Consider the following 9115-nt stretch of genomic DNA (forward strand, 5'->3'; position numbering starts at 1 on the left):
GGGGGATACACAGTGACCAAGAAGGTGGGCACCTTCCCTCTGAGCCCTCTCCACACTATTCGTACCCCTTCTTCCCTTTTGTCCGGTCCTCCTACCACTCAGTAACAGTGAGGATGCCTAATGCATGTTTCCAGACATTACTCAAATGATATAATAATTCAAAAAAAATTTTTTTGGTAGAAGAGCCAATGACAGATGTGATATGTAAGAAGAGTGGAGCTCTCCTTTCCCCACTCCTCCCCACCCCTGGGGGAAGTGTGGTACAGTCTCCTCCCTTCTTGATGCATTTACACTCGGATGCATATTAATCACATAACATTTTGCTGCGTGCTTTTTCCACTAAGTAATATATTTTGGAGATCTTCCTGTTGCCATATCTCTAATGCACTCTGCTTTCTGAGCAATGGATATTCTACCATAATTTACTTACCTATTCCCTTCCCTGTTTATAGTAAATTAGGTTTTTAGTTTTTTGCTGCTGCACGCAGTCCCATGATGGGCATTCTTGGATCTGTGTACATGAATTTGAACAATGAGTTGTGTGGGGCACACCAACAACTATATTTTTTTGGAAAGAGCCCTAGGAGGGGAATAGCTGGGTCAACTGATACGTGCATTTGAAATTCTGATGGACGTTCTCAAAAGGCCTTCGTCAAGTGCCTTCACCAGTTTATACACATAGTGTATAGGAGAATGTCTGTTTCTCCACATTTTTGCCAAATTATCTATCTTTCTACTTTGGGTTAAATAATTCTCTTTTCCCTGACAAATGCAGCTCTTCATGATTATTAATTGTGTGCGAATTATTAATTTTCTGTGAATTACCTTAACAAATTTTGACAATTGACTTGTCTTTTTCTTTTGGCTTTGTTAGAAACTCTATACATTCTGAATAGTAATCCTCTAAGTGTGTAATTTTATTTTTTCCCCAAATGAATAGCTAATTGGTCCAGTCTCACTTGTGGATTAGTCCATTGTTTCTCTACTAATTTGAACCACTACCTCAATGGTATACTTAATTTTCACGTATACTTGAGTTTGTGGCTGGGTTTATTATTCTGACGCACTGATCTCTGTGTTAATACCTGCACCAATACTAGACCGTTCTAACTACTATCGCTTACCATGTGTTTTGACATCTGGTAGGATAAGACCAAAATAAGAAACACTGTTGAATTTAGACTGGAATTGCATTGAGAGGGAAATGTGGGGGAAATCGGTGCATTTTCAACACTAAATCTCCCCAACTTGGTTTACTACTTCATTTATCTAGGTTCTTGTGTTATTTTATCTCCAAATAGATCTTGCACGCTTAAAATTATATTTGTTTTCTAGGAATTTTATGGTGTTTGCATAAATTTATTTCTTTTAAAATTATTATTCCGTTAATACTAGTATGTTGGAAAGCCATTGGATTAAGTAGACAGAAGTGTCTCTCCATAGTTTTGAATTTTCTTATTAGTTCTGATAGTTTTCTGTTGGTTCCTAGGATTTTTTTTTTAAGGTGGGCAGTCATATTATCTGCAAAAAGTTAAAGTTTGTTGTGTCCCCCCCCCCTTTCCAAGGTTTAAGTCTATTTTCCTTGCCTTTTTGACTTCTGGGGCAATAATGACTAATATCAAAGACAGCGATCAGTTCTGTCTTATTCTCATCTTCAGTGGGTATGCTTCCGAGATCCCATCACTAAGCATTTACTTGCAGATGATTCCTGATTGATACCCTGTTTTCTGTTGCTGAACTTCCATTCCTGACTTACCGAGATTTTAAAAAATTAATTCTGAATGCTGAATTTTATTGAATGCCTCATATATTTATGGAGATGATTAATATTCCTTCGACTCTGTGTTGAATTACAGGATGAATTTCTCTAATGTTGAACTGTCCTTTGCTTCTTGGATCAACTCTCCTTGGACACAATGTATTCTTTAATATGCCCTTGGTTTTGATTTTTTAATATTTATAACATAGGATGTTTGCATCTACGTTCCTAAGTGACAGTTGGCCATGTTTTTCTACGGTTCTTACTCCCTTGTTCTCATCTCTACTACTACCCTACCGTTACCTACCCTCTATGACCATGCCAGCTTTCGTGCTCTTCTCCAGACACTTCAAAGCCAACATGCTCACTGTTTCCTTGGACTGGGTTATCTTCCCCAAGAGGTTTGTGTGGGATGTTGGCTGCTTTTTAACACTTGGGCACCTGGCCGGGTATCACCCCCTTACCTACACTAGCCACCCTCTGTCATTCTCTATATCCTCCCTAGTGCCATTCTATCAGAAAGTGTATTCTTTACCAGTTTGTTTCCTTGTTTATTATTATTTATTATTATTATTCCTTGTTTTTTCCTACTCAGCTGTCACCCCGAGAGAACAGGTCCCTCGCTGCCTGGGCACTGCTACGTGTCACAGAATAGATGCTCAGGGAATACTTATGGAATGGAGACGCATTTTTGTTTTCATTTTGTTTTTTCCAGACAAGGAGCGTGGAGACAGTGTCTCTTCATCCCTTTAGCTTCAGAACATGTTGAATTTTGTCTTCTTCATTGCATGCGAGTTCGTTGGCACAGGACGCTAATACTGACGTGCCAGCCCCTGCGTGTGCAAAGTGGAGACAAGGCAGGTGCTCATGTCTTGGCGTTTTTAAGGGCACTGAACGAGAAATGTATACAAAGTACTTCTCACTGTGGCAGACGTGTAGGTAGCCAGTGTCCACGAAATGCTTGCTATGTAGGCCTTCACACAATGTGGAGGGGCCTCCCTGAGTCTCAGTTTCTCCTCACTGTCCGAGGCAGACAAGAATCCCTGCCCTGCTTAATCACAGGGTGATGTGAGGATCAAAGATGGCATGGAATTTGAAAACAGTGAAGTGTCATGAGAATATTGCGATTCTTTGTTAAAAGAAGCTGGGAAGCAGTATGTCCTATCGGCAGAGAATAGACCAGGGCTGGACCGCCCTAGGCTCAAATCTCCACTCTGGTGTGTTTACCAGCTGTGTGACTTTGGGCAAATCACAACCCTCTCTGATCTTCATTTCCATTGTTATAGCTGTTCATTCTGTAAAGTGATAATAACACCTATTTCATGGGGTCACCGTGGGGATTAAATGAAAAGGAATATATAAAGACCCAGATTAACGTTTTTTGCAGAAGTGGGTATTTAATAAATGATACCTATTAATATTATATTTGTATGAAAAGGATTGGCAAGCCATGATTTAGAACATTCTCTTTCCAATTTCCCATCATCGAAATAATCACACTTCTCACATCCTCACTGGCAGATTTCACAGCTAGTGCATTCAGGAAAAGTTATTTATTTGAATAACAAATTCTTTGCCCATTCCCCAAACTGCACATTGGAGCAGGGGTTGTTAGAGGTGGGCAGTGTGGCGTGGTGGGAAGAAATGGGGTGATGGTGGTCATAGAGTTAACATGGGTGGGGCACTCGCTGTGTTCCAGGCACACCCTCGTTCATCCTCATCTTACAGATAAGAAAGCAGAAGCCCAGAGAGGCTAGGTAACTTGCCCGACGCCACATACCATCAGAGGCAGAGGCCGGATCTGAGTCACCAGCCCGACTTCAGAATCTTCGTTCTGGTTAGTGTTAAAATTGGGTCTAGCAGCTCTTTGCTTACAGCTCGCACAGCAAGAGCCCTAGGCCTCCGCTGTGTTGCTCTTCATGGCTATAGGTTACTTGCTCACAGAATGGGCTTGACTGATGCTTTTTTGAATGAATGACGAATCAATGAATAAATGCATAAACAAATGTAGTCTTCCTCTGAAGACCCCCGTAAACAAGATCATACGAGTGTGCTGTGAGACCATACACTCGGAGGAGCGTAAGAGTGTGCTGTGAACAAGACTACAAGGGATCACAAAGAGAACCATGCCATTCACTTTCAGCCCAGAACTCTGGGTAATGATCACTCTTAGCATCTATTCTTGGCATAGGTTTCCTCCTATTAATTATACTAATACATGTGGCAGGCTGGCCAACGGCTCACCAAACCTAGACTGTATTTCCCAGCTTCTTTCCCACCAAAGCGTGCTATGACAAGGATTCCTGCCAATGGGATAGGACTGGAATGATGGGTATCACTTTTCGGATGTGGTGATTGAGAGGGAGGTGTGCACCTTCTCCCTCCTTCCATTTTCTTCGTCTGCTGGCTGCAGGCAGAGCATCCGGAAGCCCCAGAGGGCGAGGACAGAGCCACAATGTGGAAGGGGCCCAGGTCACCGGAAGACTGCTCACCAACCAGCAACGCCTGTGTTGGATGTTCGCACGAGCCACATGACGTTTACCGTGTTCGGCCACTGAAATTTTGGGGTTCATTACAGCTCTGAGCCTAATTTTACTCAAAACCCTGATTCCTTCTGAATTATTGAATCTCCTGATAGAGTTTTAGGTATATAGATTGGTTTGTCTTGTGGTCGATAACTTGTGAAAGCGTAAATAATTAATAAAAAGTAGAAGTGTGACAAGGATGCCCTAGAAGTTCCTTCCCCCTGTCTAATGAGGGTCCAGAAATAGTCCTTACAATTGACGAAGCAGTTTTACCTAATCACATAACCCTCATAAGTTAATGGTGTATTTGTTATTAAACGGTGGAGGAGATTAAAGTCCAGTTAAGGGGTTTCCGTCAGGTCCCCCAGATGGCAGTTCAGGGGCAGTGTGGGGGCTCCAACCTCATCTGTCCAGCCGTGCATCCTCTGCTCTTTTGTCATAGTGCAGTAATAAACGTGCCGTTCTCCGGGGATAAGTTCCCCTTCGGTAAATATGGTGTGTGAGATGGTTCTGACAAGCGTCTTGTCCTTTCCTTCTTTACACCTTTGTCTCTGCCAGAGTTTCTTTGGGATGGAGTGCCCAAAGCTTGTGATTAGAAACAGCTGCAGAAACAAGAGGAAAACATCTTCTAAAAATAAGTAGCGTCTTGGAACACAGTGTGCCAGCACTTGCAGGAGGTGGGTGGGGGTGTGTGATCTAGAGAGGCCACAGGGAGAGCTCTGGTTCTCACACGCAAGGTGACTGTGTCTGTTCTCAGCTGCTCCTGGGAGCCTCCGCGAACTGGATCTCAGGACGGGGGGCGGAAAAACTGGACTCCCCCTTCCACTCAGGAATGTGAAGACTTCCTTCAGGAGTTCGGACTGCTTCTAAGGTAGAGCCTAATTAGCCCAAGGAGATAATGTTAGTCAATTATATGGTTGGTTCAAAAGTATTTAATGATACAGGAAAATGCTCACCAAAAAAAAAAAAAAAATCAGGTCATGAAATAATATGATGCAAAATGGTCTAATCAAGAAATTATTAAAATTTTATACAGCCGCACACACACGTGGCAAAAAAGACCGAAAGAGGAGGCACCTCAGGGTAACAGGAGTTATTTCTGGATGATGAGAGATCAAAGTTGAAATATATTTATTTTTAAATTCCTTTCTATCATTTTAAATTTTTGTAAAATAAACATACACTATTTTTATAATCAGGAAAAAAATGTTGTAAGACAGAGTAGAGGTTGGTTTTTCCTGAATTGATTTAATTTTAAGGTTTTTGCTCATTTTCAAATTATAGCTTTGTTGGGAGAGAAAAGAAAATTAAATAAGCTACAGAAATTTTGCCAAAAATAATAAATGGCTATTAATGTTATAAATTATATAATAAGGTATCAGATTAAAATTGAAAGCCAGCATCACAGGTTATTCATATAATACTCCACTTCAAATGTTCCCATTTATTTCGAATTGCCTAGCCTGCTTCACAGAGTTCAGATAACACATAAGCTGTTTCATTTTGTCGTTGTTGGGGTTTTGGTTTGGTTTGGTTTTCCTAAAAAATTATACAAACAAACAAATATAACCCTTCATAGAGAAAATTAAAAACCAAACCAGATGACCAAACACAGGTGGGTACTTTTGACAGAAAGTTAAGAATCACATTTTCTAGTAAGGAGGGCACGTATTGCATGGTGCACTGGGTGTTATACACAACTAATGAATCATCGAGCCTTACATCGGAAACCGGGGATGTACTGAATGGTGACTAACATAATAGAATAAAAAGTCATTATAAATATAAAAAAAAAAGAATCACATTTTCTGAAGTGTTATTTACAAGAAAATAATCACGTTCTTTCCATAGGTAATGAACAAAGGCCAAAAGTGTATTTTGTTCATAAATATATAACGAATGAAATAACGAATGGCCGCAAACCCTGACGGGCAGGCAAAGCGGTCACAATACACACAGCTGTGAGAAACCCCAAACGCTGACAAGCATAGTGGTGAAGCTGGTCGTCTTCTGACGGCCTTCTTGGGATCTCCTTAGCAATACCCGTCGGGAGACACCACCCCCCTGAGACCTTTTCTTTCAGTTGTCTCCACTGGGGAAGTCGGCTGTGCAGACAACTCAACAGAAGCAAAGGCTAAAGGAAGACAAAAACCAATTCCAGTATTTTCTCTGAGTGTAAGGAAATACGACTTGAGAAAACCCAGTGATCGACCGAACAGGAATGGAAGGAACTCTGGCACTCCAACTTAATGGAATACAAGGTAATGATTATAATCGCAGTGACGAGGACCACACTGAACGATGAGATGGATTTATTATAAAGTACCAAACGTAAAAGAGCATGCAGTCCTGTTTCTGCTGTGACGGCTGTGATTTCAGTGTAAATCCTATGGGCCTATGATCGGGGGTAGAGAGGAAGAGAGAATGAAAGCAGCTGCATCTTGGTGAGGTCATAAAGGACCTTCCTCCTTGCTTAAACATTTAAAAAATATATATTGTTTTGAATGTGTATTTTATTTTTATTTTATTTATTTTTTTATTAAAGATTTTATTTATTTGACAGAGAGAGAGAGAGAGAGAACAAGCAAGGGGAACGATAGGCAGAGGGAGAGGGAGAAGCAGGCTCCCCACCAAGCCGGGAGCCCAATGCGGGGCTCGATCCCAGGACCCCGGAATCACGCCCTGAGCCGAAGGCAGACGCTTAACGACTGAGTCACCCCAGGGCCCCTGAATGCGTGTTTTAATGAAAAGAGAGAAGATTAATATTTCTGCTCATCTCCATAAAGAAAGAAAAGTCTTCTAAATGTGAGATCCTGTGAAATTTGAGTTGATTTAATTTTGGTTTAGAAATAAAAAAATGATTAAAAATGACTATAATCGGTTCATGAAATGTTTGTTGAGTTCGTTTTTGTTTTCCGTGGCCTTGGTAAGAAATCGCTACAAATGGAGTGGCTCGAACAACACCTGTGTACTGTTTTATGTTGCTGCAGGTCAAGAGTCAGACACAGGTCTCATTGGGTCACGGTGTTGGCAGGACTGTGTTCTTTCTGGACTCTCCAGGGGAGAATCTCTTTCCTTGCCTTTTCCGGTGTCGAGGGGCTGCCTGCGTTTCTCGGCTTGTAGCCCTCTGCTCCATTTTCAAGGCCAGCAATGGAAGGTTGAGTCACATTGCATCACTCCTACCCTCTCTTCTGCCTCTTCTACTTTTAAGCACTCATGTGATTAGACGGGGCCCACCAGGATAATCTCCCTATCTGCAGGCCAGCTGATCAGAGCCTGAATTGTATCTGAAACCTCAATTCTCTTTTGCCAAGTGAGGTAACCTATGAATTATTAATTCTGCCTGCCGTAAGGTCCTACTTAGTTCTAGAGTGGGGGCCAGCAGATACTGGGGAAGTGGGAAGAGGGTCTGTAAATGAAGTTCACGGTTAGGAGTTGAGAGTAGCCATGTAGGAGAAGACTACAATACGGCGTGGGCAGTGATTAGGGTTGTGGTAAATTAGCACGCAGACAGTCGAGAGGGGAGCGTGATTGGCTGGGGTCTCGAGGGAGGTTCGTGATGGCCTGGCATTTGGACTGGGCCTTGGAGGATAAGTAAGATTTGGGTACAAAAAGATGGCAAAAGAAGCCAATGATATTTCACGTAATAGGTCATAAATCAAAGCCAACGAAATAGCCATTTGCATACAGGAAACATAGTCAAATATCGACTTTCTAATTCAACCTCATGCATCAAAGCAAAAGGCATGGAGGCAAAAGGCGGCAGTAAGTGTCATAGGAAAAACTCGGACGGCCTCTTCTACCTCCTTTCTCACTAACTTGGTCAGAACTTCCAATTCGCTTGTTTGTTTTATCAGCTGTTCATACTCTTATTTTTCCTTCCCCAGCTTCCAAGGTGCCAGTTATGTAGTTCCCTTCCGAGAAAAGTAGCCTCTTGGCGATTTTTTCTGGCTTACAAAGCTTTATGCTTTGAGCAGAACAAGTTCTGCTGTTGTGATTGGACCAGCTGGAGCTGAAGGCTGCCTAACGGAGGAAGTCCTCCGATGCTGGTCCTCCAGCCCCGACGGGTGGGTCGGGTCGGCTGGTGCCTGCTTAGGAAAGTTGAGCAGGAGAGACGGAAAGAAAGCAGACACTGTAGGGGAGAGGAGGTAAGGGGTGGGGGAGGGAGGGAGGCTGAGAGCCGCTCTTGCAGTGTCCTTCCAGTATGCTTCCGTTATCGAAGGTTTCCTAGCATGTATCTGTGTCTCGAAGTCAAGGAAAATAGTGTTTGGCATGTTTTATGGCGGAATCATGTGGCCTCACCGAACCTCTGAGTCTGTTGTGCCTGCAGGATATTTTGGTTACTACGATTTACAAAGTGATTTGAGTATTTGTGAGCTGGAGACGGTCCTTCGGGGAGCCAAGTGCTTCTCTTTTACACCTTATCACATGTAGCTCTTATTTACTGATTTTCAGATAATTACCCATAGAATTTTTTTCTTCCAAGTCCTGGATAGACTCAGTATTGTATCATATCATATCATGTCATATATCATATCATAACATGTCATATCACTTTATTGGTCTGGATTCACAACGGTGAGGATGCTCCTGAACCCCCTTGTCTAAAATCTAGAGAACACAGCACCTGCTGGATGGTGGTATTGCCACGGACTCAGCCTCAGTAATCAGCTCTCTATGGCAAAAATGGAAAGATATGGTTAGAATGAATTACAAACCTCTGCATTCACATTCGTCGGGGTTTTTTTCCTTTCCAAAAATAGAACGCTATTAAAATTCAAAGCAGAGGAGGAGTCATGAGGGCCGCTGAGTTACAAGGCAGGCCAACCCC

The 9115-nt window shown here is 42.3% G+C and overlaps 1 long non-coding RNA gene across 1 annotated transcript; it reads left to right on the forward strand.

Moving 5' to 3' along the window:
- The first annotated feature begins 4980 nt into the window (after positions 1 to 4980).
- On the forward strand, positions 4981 to 7174 carry LOC123001422 (uncharacterized). Its single transcript, XR_006410298.3, has 3 exons — positions 4981 to 5155; positions 6136 to 6545; positions 6848 to 7174. It is a non-coding gene; the product is annotated as an uncharacterized LOC123001422 (long non-coding RNA).
- The last annotated feature ends 1941 nt before the right edge of the window (positions 7175 to 9115 follow it).

The sequence above is a fragment of the Ursus arctos genome, unplaced genomic scaffold (assembly GCF_023065955.2).
Source record: "Ursus arctos isolate Adak ecotype North America unplaced genomic scaffold, UrsArc2.0 scaffold_18, whole genome shotgun sequence".
NCBI lineage: Eukaryota > Metazoa > Chordata > Mammalia > Carnivora > Ursidae > Ursus > Ursus arctos.